Source organism: Takifugu flavidus, chromosome 19 (assembly GCF_003711565.1).
Source record: "Takifugu flavidus isolate HTHZ2018 chromosome 19, ASM371156v2, whole genome shotgun sequence".
NCBI lineage: Eukaryota > Metazoa > Chordata > Actinopteri > Tetraodontiformes > Tetraodontidae > Takifugu > Takifugu flavidus.
This window is the reverse complement of record NC_079538.1, coordinates 2,641,549-2,658,345: the sequence shown is the minus strand read 5'-3', so window position 1 is coordinate 2,658,345 and position 16,797 is coordinate 2,641,549. Positions and strand designations below refer to the sequence as shown.

Sequence of the window (16,797 nt, the reverse complement as noted above, 5' to 3'; positions counted from 1 at the left end):
GCTGCTCTCTGAATGAACCTGAGGGACATTCTCACACTCTGCATCAGCATTCTGCTCTGCTGACGTTGGAGGTGTTCGTGGTGGGTTTCTAGAGAAGTTCTCCTCCACCTTCTCGCTGTCTCTGATTGGTCCATCCTGTAGGTGCTCCATCATCACGATGATCTAATGATTTCTTACGTGAGCATCCTGCTCTCAGGATATTTACAAGTGCGCTAATGCTCTTTAGAGCCCTCAAACATCAAAGCTATTATAATGACTAGTTTTTCTTGGCTAACGTGTGATTATCCAGTAAGAAGAAAGAATTCTAAACAGAGAACTACCAAAATATTCTACAAATTTATCAGATCAACACATATCAATTATCTTCAAAAAGGATGTAACTTAAAGCAGCCGGGTGGTTCTGGGTTCTAGGCTCTCTAGGCGCTCCAGTCAACACTTGCACCAATATTATGCTCAGGTCCCAGTTCTGCACCGATAAACAGAAATATCAGCGTTCAAAATACATTCATATACAAAAAGGGTCGTCGGGTTTAATGTCAGCTGTCACAAAAATGTCACATGTTGTGGTGTTGTGGTTGGGATTTGTGCACCTACAGATGGTTCTTTCTCCTTCTCATCTCAACATCACATACTCATCGTGCAGGGTTGTTTGTTCCAGGTTATTTCTGCTTCAGTCTCATTATAAATCGAACCATCTCTCATCTTTTCTCTTCAGTTTGTCCTTCATTGGTGGAACCATTCCTGCTCCACCTTCATCTTATACTTGTTGTGGCAGAAGTGCAACTATAAAAGAAGAATTTGGGGAACTCTTCCACAACAAGGTGATAGAAGATGTGATGCTTTCTCTTTTCTGAGGTCCAGGTTATGGAAGCTTCTGTGTCTGGCAGCGCTTGTCCGTCTGTCTGTCCCACAGATGGCCTCGTCCTGCCGGCCCTCTGTCTCCACCACCTCTCCACCGGACACTGACCTGATGCCAAACTCAGCAGTCACATGACTGACAGTGATGTCTGCTGGCAGCAGCCCGACCTCGGCCTCCTCGTCTCGTCTGTCGGCTCCTGTTAATAAATATCAACAAAACAGTAACAACGGGGTGACACCCGGCAGACCCGCTCGCCCACATGGGACCTGCCGGTTGATTGGTGAGGAGTGGGGGGGTCACAGATGGTTGCACAACCCCCACAAATCTGCCAGACACTCTCCTGGGCTGCTGTGCTTGAGTTTAACCACCAAACGACTTTTCAAGCTAAATGTAGCGCCATTATGGAGTCATCAACAACACCACCTTCACCTCCGTGTGACAAGTGTGGATCTATGATGCATTTTTGGAAATAAAATAATACCATACAGGAATCAAATATGTCACTTAAAGTTTAATACCATAATACTGTATGATGACATGATGATTCAGAAGCCAGGAATCACTAAAGATGTTCTCCAAGTTCTGCTTTAAACATTTCTACATGTTTTTAGGATCAGCGAGCCGGAGAACCTGGAGCACCACATGGAATTATGAGCCAGGGCCTGAACTAAAGGGAGATAATGTGAGACGGGCTTTGCATTAAGACTTTGAGGATGTTCCCCAGTGGCCGGTGCGCTGGTCCACTTTGGTCCTTGCTCAGTCCTTGATCTGAGCCGCATTAGCACAGAGCCTTTCTTCTCCCGCCGGACCTGAGAGGTTTTATAGCTGCGTCCCCTCACAGGCAGCTGAGCGCCAACAGGATGAGGTGCCGTGTTGTGGTTTTCCCTCCATTCATCTCTCAAAAGTATGTGTTCATCTGAAGGTTCAGGTGACATTTGATGGGAGTTCTGGTCTCCTTTCTGCTCCTTTGTTGCATCATTTCACTCATAAACTCAGTACTGACTGTTAAAAACCCTCTTATGGCATTTAAAGTGTTTTTGTTGACTTTCATCATCACTATTTCACTATTTTTTCACTTTGAAAATGAAATTCTAGTCTCTGCCAAACATTTGACTCTCATGGATGTGCAATAATCCCTTTGCTGTTGCTTCAGTCACAACCAGGCCACTCCCGGCCCCCTGGGTCCTGCAGGAGATCAGGCCCCTGTGGTTGGTTACCTGGCAGCCAGCGGAGGCTGAACGTCCCTGAAGGCAGTCGGCTCAGGCTGATCCTCGCAGGGTTGCATCTGTGGCTCAGTCAGGAGAATCAGCTCAGCAGTCTGGAGCTGAAACGTCCACAGAACTATCGCTGTTAAAGTGACCCAGAGGAACCTGCTGATACAGAACTATCTACATTCCACTCTGTACACTACAAATGCCATGTGTGTGTGTGTGTGTGTGTGTGTGTGTGTGTGTGTGTGTGTGTGTGTGTGTTTTGGTACAGTTGAGTATTTAGCTGCTGGTATTTCTCTCTCCTGGTTTTGTTTCTTTAGGCCATCTGGTTTCACTGAATCCACTCAATACAAACACATCTCCCTGATCCTGCAGCTTTTTTTCTCATCCGGAAGCAGACAGAATCCACAAAAACCTGCACACAGTGATTGTGTGTCACACATAGTGACGGCATCAGATGGCCTCCTCCGGGCTCCTCCTGTCTCCTCATCTAAGAACAACAGCACTCCTGGCCTTCTTTCATCACATTCTCCCTTCTTTATTCCCACTGAAGGAGTTTAGTTGTATGAAAATGGACTTCTGTGTGCTAGCAGCAGCAGCTTTTTTAATCCCAGCCCCAAGCCAAACTGTGCACTGAAGCAAACTATTACATGGCAACAATCAGGAGGCTGCAGCACCTGGTCCTCCCCATTGGTCGGCCTTCAGCAGCAGCTGACGGTACAGTTCCCCACGCCAGGTGGTTCCACTTCAATCACATTAGCTAGTCAGTCTAGGGTTAATAAAGAGTGCCCCCCCCCCCCTCCTCTGCTGTGAATCTGAAGGCGGAGCATTTTAAAAGTCGTTAAAATTAAGACCCCCCTCCACCAGCGATGGATAATTAAAGCAGGGGCAGGGCACAAACTCCTTGGAATCTCATGTTTCAGGCTGGGGGGGGGGGGGGGGGGGGGGGGGGTTGTAGGGAGGACGTGGTGGGGGTCTCTATCCTCTTAGGAGTCCATTTGTACAAAGAGCAGAGGATCATAATAGACCTTTTCATGGTTGGACAAAACAGATGGAGGCCAATTGAAATGAGCCAGGGAGACTGTACATATCTGACCATGTCAGAGGGAGCGGAGCGGCACCAAGCCATGCGCGGAGCGGCGCGGCCGTTAGTCTGTCCTGATGGTGCCTCCAAACAGCCTGAAATACCAATAAAACGAGTGGAGAACCGTCAGGTTGATCAGCCTCCAGCAAGGAGGAGCTTCACTTCCTGTTTTAAAGAAACGTCCTTTTGTAGTTGGGAAATAAATCAGCTGCACATGCAGTGTTTGAAGGCTTCTTTGATCCAAGAAGCTGCTTTGATCCAAGAAGCTGCTCTTTTCTTTCAGTTTCTCTCTTTTTTTCAACCAATGAAGGGAAAAAACAAACTTTCCACAACCTGATGCTGCACACGTCTGTCCTCTGATGGAACTGTTGTATTTCATGTCTGCCTTCATCAAAGCACCATGAGACCATCAAAGCCACGCAGGAGATGAGGGGGTGGCTGGATGCCCACACTTTAATCTTCTTTATCCGCTGATGTGAAGACAGACTGTCCCAAATTCCATTTCTAAGAGGAATACTGATGCAAAAAGCCTGAGCGTGTCTTTATAGCAGAGTGAACAAATTGGGATGCAAATGTGGAGCCTTTGAACTGTGTAAAGTGGAATAATGGTAAGATCCATAAATTATTAATCAGAGTTGGTTCAGAGTGGAGCCACAGGACAGCTGACATCACCAGCACAGCCCCAGTGTTGGGGGGGGGGGGTCTAAGCGACGGCTGCTGTCCTCCAGCTAACAGGAAACACTCTCGCTCTCCTGTTTCATTTTAATGGCTACTGGTGGCATTTCCTGAAGGCGACAGCTTCTGAGTTTACAGACAACAAACAAACCAAAAAACAAATAAACAAACAAAGATGCGTCTACAGCTCTTCCATCTTGATGCTGATGAGACCAAACATGGCTGGCATACCTGCAGTCTACTCTCAGGGCCTTTGTGGGGTTTCAGGGGGAAGTGAGCCCCCCCAGAGCCCCCTCACCCCCCCCACACACACACACTTCCCCCCCACCCAACCATCCTGGCTTTAACTAATCCCATTATCAGTGAGGCGGCCTGACGCTGATGTGGCCCGCTAACTGACCAGCTGCTCCGCGTCTTCTCACCACACACACTGCAAAAAATATCAGCCCAGGCTGCTCACGGACCTTCATCTGGCGATAGGAGGCAGAGGATGGGAGAAACGAAGGCTAAAAACAGACATTTTCTGATTCAAACCCACGTCGTCAGGTCGTTGACGCCCTCCGCAGCTCCGCAGCCTGCAGGCCTGACAGCATGTTCGGCTGCTGAGCTCAGAACAAGTGCAGCCCTGCAGGTCGCCACAATGATCTGAGGAGGTGCCAGAGAAGGTCACAGGGATTTTCAAGGAATGAGAAAAGTTGAAAGCAGAAAAGAAACTGAAAATCCAGGAGTGACAAGCGTGAGGATGGATCATGCCATCCAGGGGTTCTACCTTTTAAATGAGCTTTGAAGTACTTTTAAGGGAACTCTGTCGTCAACCAACAGCAGCCTTTTTGGCTCCAGGTGTGTTTTTTGCAGTGTGTTTCTCCGCCCATCAGCTCACCTGCAGTGGGGGAGTTTGAAGCCCACCAGGCTCTAACAGGCTCATCGTCCATCTTCCCTATCTGCAGCCTCGTCCTCGCTCCACCCACCTGGAGTCTTAATGGCTCGAGTCTTCACCAAGAGGAGCGCTAATAGTGCATCAATCCCAGCAGCAATTTGGGAGGATGACAACACCCTCAAGTCTGCATGTGAAGCGGCTGAAGCACCACCACATCATTTCAGCCTGAAAGCCCCCCAGTGCTCCAGTGAGGGTGGAGAGCATCGAGGAGGGATTGATCTGTGAGAGGAGATGGAGGTGTGAAGGCTGACAGAGGCTGGAGCTGTCACAACAAAACAGCAGCGCCGCTCTTTAATCAGACGTCCCCACGAGGACCTGGACCTTTGAGTGCCAGAGGTGATTATAGCGAGTGTCCAAACATTCCTGAGCCTGGACAACCTGGAGACTTCAGAGAGAGACCTGACACACACGTGCACACACACACACACACACACACACACACACACACACACACACACACACACACACACACGCACAGAGCTCTCATGATGCACCTGACACTTGCAGCTGCTGACATGTCCATACATGTCATTCCAACATGCTGCTGAGTGTCTCTGCTGACATCACCAACACACACACACACACACACTGACAGCAGCAACAATGATGGCTGAACTCCTCGAACAGCTTGTTCAAGACTTTCTTGACACACCCTGAGTGAGCCGCCTGTAACCTGATAGATAGACGATGAGCTTTTTGATAAAATGATTCAACTCTTGGGAGGAGCCTGTGTTCTTGTTGCAGTCGCCCAGCAGGGGGCGCTCAAGCAGCTTCAGCCCTCATGAAGCTCTGCTGCACACACGCGTACACACAAGTGTATACGGAGATAAACATAAGTGTATTTTCAGGAACATTCATCAGAAGAAACTTCAATTCCAACTTTATGGGCGTTGGTGTAGTTTGTGTTTTCACCACATCAGCGTCGTCACGCAGACAATGCTCCGAAGCTGCAGCTGAGCCACCAGCGGTCCTCCGACACTTCCTCTGCAAGCTGACCCCTGGACACACACACACACACACACACACACACACACACGATCGGCCAGCCGTGTCTTTGTCTGGTGCGTCCACATACATCTGTCATGCATGACAGTGTTGGCTCTGACAGCCGGCTATTGTTGCCCCTTCATTTGGAGATGCGGCCACAGTTTGGGTTCATTTCTGGTCCTAATTACTTTACACACACACACACACACACCACACACACACACACACACACACACAAGCCAAAGAAGTAATTAAATACTCAAATCCTATTAAAGGGAAGCTTCTCTAAACAATCCAGTGTAAAAGTTCGATTTCATCCTTGTTCAGTTCTAAATTGTAGTTGAAGAACATTTTAATAAGGTTGAATTTTTGGTGTCTGTGAGTGGGCGGAGCTTTACTTAACCAAAGACAAAGCAGCAGGATTTTTGTTGATGGTGAAGGGAACCAGTTTCATCACAGTAATGATCACAGCAGGGAGCCGTGTTTTTCATCAGTGAGTTCTGGTTGAATAATTATGGGATTTGTCCCCAACCTACAATCGAAGAAAGTCACACATTTTCACTGCAGCTAGCATGTTAATGTCAGTAGCTAACTCTCCGACAACATTGTATTTTGAAAAATGTTGACTTGGCTGATTTTAGTAACATTTTAGAACAAATAGGGCAGTTGGAGGGCGATGGGTCTGTGCTCAGCTTTTAAAAGCCCTCCCTCACAAGGAGAAACCCTCTGGTTCCCACCCAGATATGTGGAGCTTCGGGTCCTCAGTGTGAGTCTCTGCTGTACGTGGATGTTCTCCTGTAGGAGGCTGTTGTCATGGATGCTGTAACCTGAGAGTCAACAGGGAGTTCATCTGCTCGTTGGTGCATGGAACATTATGGAGAAAACACATCTACAGGTCTGAGGGTAATCTGTGATTTCCACCCTCAGATGTAACCTCAGGCCTTTCAGACCGTCTGAGCTCCTCCAGAACATAAAAGTCCTGCAGCTCAGGTTCAGGCTCTTCAGCGTTGGAGCCTAGTATTTTGATGCTTTAACGGAATTCATCGTGGAAAACTCTGAATTTAACCGGCTTGTGTCTCTAACAATGTTCCGTTAAGACTTTCCTTTAGAAACATTCATGTTTAAAATGAGACGTTACAGATTTATTTTAACCCACAGCGCCATCTAGCGGCAGTTTTGGGCCACTGCATCTATTTAAACTCACTAAAGAATAACAACTGTTTACATTGTCAAATCAGTTTTAACTTGGTTTTGTTTATAAATACGACATATACAAAAGTCTATTTTATTGTTTTTGCTGGGGTTGAGAAAATTTTGAAGTATGAATGTCCTGTTAAATTGTTTTGCAGCAACACGCCTGCAGGTGGCACCAAAAGACCAGGAATTCACAAGTCAACGAGCAGGCGCGGTGGGTTCAACTGGGTTTGTTCCGATCAGAACAATCCCAGTCGAGTGTGTGTGTGTGTGTGTGTGTGTGTGTGTGTGTGTGTGTGTGCGTGCGTGCGTGCGTGTGTATTGCCAGACATCAGCACGCTCGTCCCTGCAGGTCCATGCGGCCCGGTTCGGTCCGGGTCCGTGGGTGCTGTCATCAGGGCAATGGTCCAATGGGCCATCACTACATACGAAGGAGGAGCACCATAGTAAAGGTGGGTTTCAGTGGGGAGGGGGTCCGCCTGCAGGGCAGCAGAGGGATGGACAAGAGGACAGGTGTCCAGGAGCTGCTAGTCCACTTCTGGACCCAGTTTAGAGATGAGAACAGAAGACAATTCCCCCTTATGTTTCAAATGACCTTTGACCTTTTGTAAAGTTCCACACAAAACAGCAAAAATTATATTTTCTCAAAAAGAAAGGGAAATAAATCTTCATAAAAAGTTCAGAATGTTCTTTGATTAAAGTCACAGCTCAAAAATGAGATTAATAATCTAAAAGAATAAAATTCGCAGCGATAGGGGTCCCTGGATATAGATGTTAAACTAACTTGACCCCCCCAGTCAGAACCACAGGATTAACCTTGACCTCCACACACTCGTCATCCGTGTGTGTGTGTGTGTGTGTGTGTTGGGGGGACTGTTCACACAGTTTTTTCCTCTTCCAAATTAATGTTTGAAATAAAATGAGTTCTTCTGTTTGGAACCTGAACCTGATTTTCTGTTTATTCGTGTGCTTTACAACCTTTAGAATCTTTAGAATGGGAGCTGTTCTGTGTCTGTAAGAGGCAGAATCTCACTTTTACTTCAGCCACCTAGTAAAAGTAATAGCAGGTTCACCTGGGCACGACATGAAAGGAGCAGGCAAGGGCACGGAAACGGCCAAAATGCCGTGTTCAATATTGAGGAATTAAAATAACTAGCCGGAGACTTCTCTGTGCCTCAGTCCATGCGCTTCTTTTTTTTTATTTTCTTCCCCTTCTCTTCTCATCACACACACCTGCCTGCAGCGACCCCCAGGTTCACACCTGGATTATAGAACATAACAGGAAGCTTTAAGTCAGCCAAACTCGGGTTGAGGGAATGGGTCAGGGAGATCTTGGAGGTTGGCGAGGACAAGGAGGAGGACAGGGCATTTGTCCTAATTCTCCATGTGTTTGTCTGTCTGCCATCATGTTGTGTTGTTGTCGTCTCTGCCGCCCCTCCTGTCCGCTCCAATTTTGCACAACTTTCTGTGTTTAATTTACCATTAATTAGCCATAATTTACCATTAAGTTACCATTTAAACAAAGTCATTCTTTCATATATCCAAATGTTCCACGATAATCAGCTCGGCCCTTCGTAAAGTTAATGTCCCACCATTAACTGACAGGGGGACTTTGGCTCTGCAGGGTCACTGATTGGTGAGCAGACTGTAGAAATTGTCTGAATCAGATTTTTTCCATCTTCTTCTTCTTACATATGTGTAACCATTATTGACCAAAGCACACTGCATTCACAAAAAAATGCAAAAAAGATGACAATTTAACCTTTTATTCAAACATATCCTGCACTCTAATAACAACAATGTGCTCCATTAAAATGTGCTTCACTGTCTGTACTTGAAGAGCTATTATTCAGCAAGCTCTTAAATTGGCTGGTATCCAACCACGTTGCTCCTTCAGCGATCATCACACTTGTGTGAGAAGCTTGTAGCACCTGGTGTGGACCCTTCCAGCCATTCCTTTTCCTGGTGCTCAGAACCTTCACCATGATCCAGTCACCTGGCACAATGTCATGCAGCGGTTTGGATGCAGGTGATGGGAGCTCTGCCTGAGATAGGTCAGAAGACACATTTTTATAATGTTTATCTTCACAAACTGTAAGGGTGTTTTTGTTTTTGCATTCATAACAGTACAACAGTTCTCCAACTACAAAAACAATGATATTTTAATTAATTAAAACCACAAAATGTAATACAAAAAGAGTCAATAATAACTCACTGAATAAGAACAATATCACATACAAGCTCAACAAATATTGAATTTGTGTCATAAGAAAATATGTTTTGCTGTATAAAAACATGAAAATCTGCAAATTACCTCTGGAATTAGGTTTGGGAGTTGCCTTGGTAACGACACCTGCAATTCTTCCCTTTCTCCGGACTGTTGAGCTGGAACCTGGACTGTGTTCACCGCAGATTCCCTGTTTACATTTATTGTGTGGTACATAAAGTCAACTCCAGAAGGTAGTAATGACAACACGGATGCACCATTGTGCAGAGTTGCATCTTTGGCATCATCGCGTGTGTCATCCAGATTGCGACGGTCCCTCCACCTCTCATTCAGATCTTTCTTTCTGAGGTCAAGGTTCACACCGGGTCTCGATTTTGGAACACATCTCCTCAGAAGGGGAAGAAGTTCTGGTTGGTTTCTTTGGAAGTTGGGGTGGAAATAATGATGAAGGTTGTCTCTGTTTAAACGCTGGGATTTCCTGAAGCCATACAAATTTAGCTGGCGTGTAAAACTTGAGAATTTGGAGGTTTTGAAGCCATTTGAAGACAAGAACTCATTGTCGATTAGATTCCCATTGACGACGATCCCGTCTCCTTGGTGGTTCCAGGTGATGGCATTAATTTTGCTGTCATTGATCAATCGCCACAACTTTGTAGGGAATTTTTCATTCAGTGAAACTCCCAGTGTTTGCATTTTTGATCTTTAAAAAGATAAAATGTTGCAATGAAAGAAAAAAACATAAACTGTAGATTTAAACTGCAAGATTTGACTTGTTTGGAGTGTTCTGTCGCCTCTTAGATGCACATTATTTGTCTGATCAACTGTTTTCTTTGAAACATTAAAGAATCAAAGGCAGCAGGAAAACTGAACAAAAACAGAAGCCTGTGCATTGAAGATTAAAGAATGTGTAAGATGCCTTTGATTCTTTGATGTTTCAAAGAAAACAGTTAATGAGGTTGGAAAATGAGGTTCAGACAAATATTGTGCACCTAAGAGGCGACAGAACACTCCAAACAAGTCAAATCTTGCAGTTTAAATCTAATCAGTTTATGTTTCTTTTCTTTCATTGCAACATTTTATCTTTTTAAAGATCAAAAATGCAAACACTGGGAGTTTCACTGAATGAAAAATTCCCTACAAAGTTGTGGCGATTGATCAATGACAGCAAAATTAATACCATCACCTGGAACCACCAAGGAGACGGGATCGTCGTCAATGGGAATCTAATCGACAATGAGTTCTTGTCTTCAAATGGCTTCAAAACCTCCAAATTCTCAAGTTTTACACGCCAGCTAAATTTGTATGGCTTCAGGAAATCCCAGCGTTTAAACAGAGACAACCTTCATCATTATTTCCACCCCAACTTCCAAAGAAACCAACCAGAACTTCTTCCCCTTCTGAGGAGATCTGCTCCAAAATCGAGACCCGGTGTGAAGCTTGACCTCAGAAAGAAAGATCTGAATGAGAGGTGGAGGGACCGTCGCAATCTGGATGACACACGCGATGATGCCAAAGATGCAACTCTGCACAATGGTGCATCCGTGTTGTCATTACTACCTTCTGGAGTTGACTTTATGTACCACACAATAAATGTAAACAGGGAATCTGTGGTGAACACAGTCCAGGTTCCAGCTCAACAGTCCGGAGAAAGGGAAGAATTGCAGGTGTCGTTACCAAGGCAACTCCCAAACCTAATGCCAGAGGTAAATTGCAGATTTTCATGTTTTTATACAGTAAAACATATTTTCTTATGACACAAATTCAATATTTGTTGAGCTTGTATGTGATATTGTTCTTATTCAGGAGTTATTATTGACTCTTTTTGTATTACATTTTGTGGTTTTAATTAATTAAAATATCAGTTTTTGTAGTTGGAGAACTGTTGTACTGTTATGAATGCAAAAACAAAAACACCCTTACAGTTTGTGAAGATAAACATTATAAAAATGTGTCTTCTGACCTATCTCAGGCAGAGCTCCCATCACCTGCATCCAAACCGCTGCATGACATTGTGCCAGGTGACTGGATCATGGTGAAGGTTCTGAGCACCAGGAAAAGGAATGGCTGGAAGGGTCCACACCAGGTGCTACAAGCTTCTCACACAAGTGTGATGATCGCTGAAGGAGCAACGTGGTTGGATACCAGCCAATTTAAGAGCTTGCTGAATAATAGCTCTTCAAGTACAGACAGTGAAGCACATTTCAACGGAGCACATTGTTGTTATTAGAGTGCAGGATATGTTTAAATAAAAGGTTAAATTGTCATCTTTTTTGCATTTTTTGTGAATGCAACGTGCTTTGGTCAATAATGGTTACACATATAACAACGTAACGTATTGCGTCACTTCCGGTCTCCTCAATCGTTCGTTGGTTGCACTGTGCACCGTGTGTTGTATTCACTTAATATTGAACACTTGGTGTGTTGTAGTTACTTTACTTAAAATTTGAACACTTGGGACATTCTAGTCACCTGATAACAACAGTGAGAAACAACCCATATTAAACAAATACAGGGCTCAGCCGACTATTAGCATTAGCATGGCCTCACCGTCTGTTTCACCCGGTGTCTTTGTCTGTTCAGCGTGTGAAATGTTTAGTTACTCCTCTGCCTCCCTTAGTGAAGGGAATAGGTGCAGAAAGTGTAGTTTATTTACGGCTATGGAGGCGAGACTTGGCGAGCTTGAGACGCGGTTCCGCAGCTTGGAGTTAGCTGGAGTTGGAGTTGCGTCAGATAGCCAGGGGAAGCTAGCTGCTGCGGAGCCGCCTAGCGTAGCTACAGCTAGCGGTCCCCCGGCAGCAGCCGAGCAGCCGGCTAGGTCCTTAGAACAGACAAAGTCATTATCATTGGAGACTTTAATATCCATGTAGACGTTGTAAATGACAGCTTTAGAAATGGCTTCATTTCATTACTTGGTTTCCTCCAGCAGATAAACCAACCAACTCATAACTTCAACCACACCTTAGATCTAGTTCTGACTTATGGTGTTGAGGTAGAACATGTGTCAGTGTTCCCTCAGAACCCCCTCCTGTCAGACCATTCTTTGATCACTTTTACATTTATGATTAAGGATTCTTCTATGCTCAGAGCTCAGTCTTACTATAGCAGATGTCTTTCAGATAATGCTGATCACATGATCACTCTAGATGGTATCTGCCACTGTTGCTTGTCTGGGGTCAGGCCCTGGGATTCTGGAAAGCGCCTTGAAACAATTTTGATTGTATAAGACGCTATATAAATTAAGATTTGATTTGATTTGATTTGACATATGTAAGAAGAAGAAGATGGAAAAAATCTGATTCAGACAATTTCCACAGTCTGCTCACCAATCAGTGACCCTGCAGAGCCAAAGTCCCCCTGTCAGTTAATGGTGGGACATTAACTTTACGAAGGGCCGAGCTGATTATCGTGAAACATTTGGATATATGGCAGAATTACTTTGTTTAAATGGTAAATTAAACACAGAAAGTTGTGCAAAATTGGAGCGGACAGGAGGGGCGGCAGAGAAGACAACAACACAACATGATGGCAGACAGACAAACACATGGAGAATTAGGACAAATGCCCTGTCCTCCTCCTTGTCCTCGCCAACCTCCAAGATCTCCCTGACCCATTCCCTCGACCCGAGTTTGGCTGACTTAAAGCTTCCTGTTATGTTCTATAATCCAAGTGTGAACCTGGGGGTCGCTGCAGGCAGGTGTGTGTGATGAGAAGAGAAGGGGAAGAAAATTAAAAAAGAAGAAGCGCATGGACTGAGGCCCAGAGAAGTCTCCGGCTAGTTATTTTAATTCCTCAAAACTGAACTCTACACTTCCTGCAACCTCAGTTGTACTGAATTTATCCAAAGTGACTGAGGGACATAAATTGAGACGTTGGACAATAGGACAAGAGGACGAGGATGTGCAGAAGGCCATAGGAGGCGTGCCACGCCCGAAGCAAGATGTTGACACAAGCATAAAGGAACCAACTAACCTCACTGAGGGCTACAGAACTAAAGGTGTTGAGACGGACAGGATGTAGAGAAGAGTTCTGGGAGCAGACTGGTGTCTGGTGTGGAACCTGGAACCCAAATGATCAATGAGATTTCTGTTGAGTTAGCAGATAGAGTGGATGAGGTCAATGACAAATCAAAAATATATACAGGAAAATTGAAAATTGGCTTGAAGAGACGATGAAGCCCAGCAGAGATGATGAAGACTGTTGAAATTTCAGCTGAATTTTGCTGATGAGGTTCTACTGAACTGGACCAGAACATGAGAGCAGGGTAACAAAGTCCGCCATGGCAGCTTTGGGCTTTTGTGAACGCTCAGCGTGGTGGCTGGAAAGTGTTGGTGGTCCCTGCAGCCCTCCTAACCCCCCACCCCCCACACATATACTATACCCCCCACCATCCTCCCGCCCCCCTAGTTCTCATTGCTGATAAATTGAAAGGCAGTGAGACTCTGGAGTGAAAATCCTTTTGATTTAAAGACGTTCTCAACACTGTTCCATCTCTTTAAACAGCGTCTTCATGTGGTCCAGATGATTAGAGATCTAGGCTGCTGTTCCTCACACTCTCCTCCATTTCCACCAACATCCCTGGAAGCATTGGCCTCATTGTTGGTTGTTTGTTAATGACTCCCAGCAGCTCCTGCTGCCGGACCCCTGCTGTGAGGAGCCAATTACATTTGACTGGGACAAAGTTGGACTTTGATCTGTACACATCTTTCACAGTAAAAGTCTCTTCCAGCTGCAGAAGTTCAAACTCTTGCCAGATGGACAAATGTTTAAAGTTCATCACAGATGATGGAGATTTTTCAGCTTCCTGCCTGATTACCATGAGTGAAGGAGTCCCTGACAGAAGCCCCCCACCCCTACCCCCTGGGTCAGCTCAGGGCTCGTTATTGTCTCTTCTAACATCTCTTCAGCAGACACACACACATCTCATCTAGATGAGGCACAAACTCCAGCAAACTTTGGGCTTTTCTTCAGTTCCTGTTTGTCCCTCCTCTGCTTGTAGTCCAGATGTGTAGCAGATGTTCCAGCATGTTCCAACAGATGACAACCTAGCCACAGGTCCTTCTCCTCCTCCTCCTCCTCCTCATCACTGATACACAGGTGAGACACGTGGAGGAAACAAGCAGGACATGGACGTCTCCGTGTGTCTTCCTGAGGGTCCCCAGTGGAATGAAGCTGGGTTTAGGTTTGTGGTTGTCCACATTCAGGCTAGAAGAGACTCCAGTAACGACTTGAGCTCATCTCATCTGCTGTTGATGCTGACAGGACAGCTTTGATACCTGAGCTGCTCTGGTGGCCAATGCTGAGGTCTCCTCTGATCCACCACAGGTGGCAGTTTTCAGGTCCGTGTTGACCCAGTCCCTTAGATGTGTCCACAGCTGAGAAGTTTGAGCGTGGACTTCTCACATGCAGCGTGAGCCTGCAGGTCTGTGATCAGGTGAAGCTCCTCCTGCTCTGGTGGAGGCAGATGATAAGCAGAGAAGCTGCTGAGGAGCTTGGTAATTCCTCCATTTAGCATCTTCTCTGTGCTCATTAGTGACACCTCCTCCCTGCCTCCCTTTGTCCCCCCCGTCTCTGTCGGCTGTAATGAGCTGTGTGAGCAGCACCGGGTCCCCGCTCCTTGTTAAAGACGCCCCCTCTCCGCCTCACTTCAAACGAGAAGCGGCCCGCTCGTTTGTAATTCGCCTGCTGAACACCCTCCTGGCTGTGGAAGCAGAGGAGCCGTGGCGACGGTGGCAGACCTTCGCATGTCCAACAGTGCTGCCATGCCATCAGCTCTCCTCCCCGGGGGGCCGCTGCCGCCAGTCAGACGGCTTTCATGTCGCAGCCAAAGATGCCAGACTAATGATGGGCAGCTCTGTTTGAATGTCCCAGCAGGGGGCGGATGGATAGCACAGATCAAAACGGCTGCGCTGCTGCCGTCGCTGCAGAGGGAAGTTCGAGCAACTTTCCTCCATTCTGACTGCAACATTTTTACATTCGTCAACAGTCGCATAAAGAGCTGCAGGGTTATTTCCAATCAAATGAAAACTTGAAAGGAGGGTTTTCTGTCAATCTGTGGCCATTTTTCTAAACAGGAGTCTGAAAAAAATGAGCCCTAATAATCAATTTATTAATATGTCCGTCTGAACTTGCTAGATGGAGTGTTTTATTTTAATGTGCACTCTGTGCATCTCACTGTGGTTGCCTCTGGGATTTAAATGCTCAATTTCAACAAAAGAATGAAATCCAAATTCAGGTTCAAGGGTCAGAGTTTTGCCCAGTATCAACAGTTATTAACTCATTTCTTTGGGAAATAATTGTTGATGCTTTTATGCTTTTATTGTTGATGCTTTTATGATGACAGGTTGTATCCTCTGATACTTCTAACAGAATAATTCACCCTGTCCTGGCAACTGTGTGAGTTTATAATATCTTTATAACTCCACGTCACACATCAAAATGAGTAGAAAAACAAAGAAAGGTGCGAGATGACAACCAAACGGAATCGTTCCAGCAAACGTTCGGTGGCAGTTCATCTGGTCACCGATAGGTGGCAGCACGAGACAGGAAATCTGAGCCGCTCCGAGCGGCGGCGCGAAGGTTGCGGCTCTAAAAGTTCTCCACATTAACTTGTAATAAGTAGCTTTTGGCTACTTATGTGTCTGTCCGTCTACCGTTCAAACTAATTTAAGATAAATTAATTAGCAATAGTTTTTTTTCTGTTTTAGCAACATATATTCTGCATCTGAGTCGAACCCGTCATTTAAAATAAAACGCGACTAAACGAAACGAAACAAGGATTTTGTGTGTGTGTGTGTGTGTGTGTGTGTGTTTTAATCTATTCCAGTTCTGTGTTTTTGGTTTCTGGAACGTGCTGTTTTTTCATAGATAACACGGTTGTTTTAGGCGATTAATTGATTGAAGCTGAGTTCATTAACATTTTATCCACAGTTGATGATTCAGGGAAGAGTAAATTGTTCCTGGGGCGGCGTTTGAAAGTATTTCCACAAAGAAACATCAGCGTCTGTAAACTGCAGGTGGATTAAAAGAGTAGATCTAGTTTGCATGTTTCACTGGAGTAAATAAAGCAAACCTGGTGGGTCTTTATTCCGCCAGCACAATGGGTAGGAACCGACTCAAAGAGGCTCAGATACGAAGACATTCGGCATGGACACATCACGACCCAGGAGACCCACGTTTACGTAGTAAACCATGTGACTTCCTGCTGAGCTTTTGATTTGTAGGCAGAAGGCAGCAGCTAATCAAATGGGTGTTTAGCCTCCATCTTTGTTAGTGAGAAGCTGCAGCAGCACAGCTGGAAAATATTTTCATTCCTGTTTGTCACTGAACTTGAGTCATGAACATACTGCTGATTATTTTCCGATCACATATGATCGTCATTCATTGATTAAACCTTTGGAATATTGTTTCCTCCGGTCAAAGACACGCGAGGGTGCACCTGATGCTTCTTTCATAAACATTGACAAACCCACATTCACTTGTTTCCAGTCTTCCTGTGTGACATAAAAGAATGTCATGATCACCCGATTGAAAAGGAAAACGGGCACAAAGTATTAGATGAGTGAAATCATACAGCTGGTTTTGACGTCTCTAACAGACACTGGCCTGTGTAGAGCAGCTGTCATG

The 16,797-nt window shown here is 45.4% G+C and overlaps 1 long non-coding RNA gene across 1 annotated transcript; it reads right to left on the bottom strand.

Annotated features, from left to right (window-relative positions):
- Positions 1–1,350: 1,350 nt before the first annotated feature.
- Positions 1,351–16,587, bottom strand: LOC130516416 (uncharacterized). The gene is made up of 4 exons (XR_008947477.1): positions 16,244–16,587; positions 13,144–13,257; positions 4,710–5,940; positions 1,351–2,183 (listed from the first exon to the last, which is right to left on the bottom strand). It is a non-coding gene; the product is annotated as an uncharacterized LOC130516416 (long non-coding RNA).
- Between the last annotated feature and the right edge of the window lie 210 nt (positions 16,588–16,797).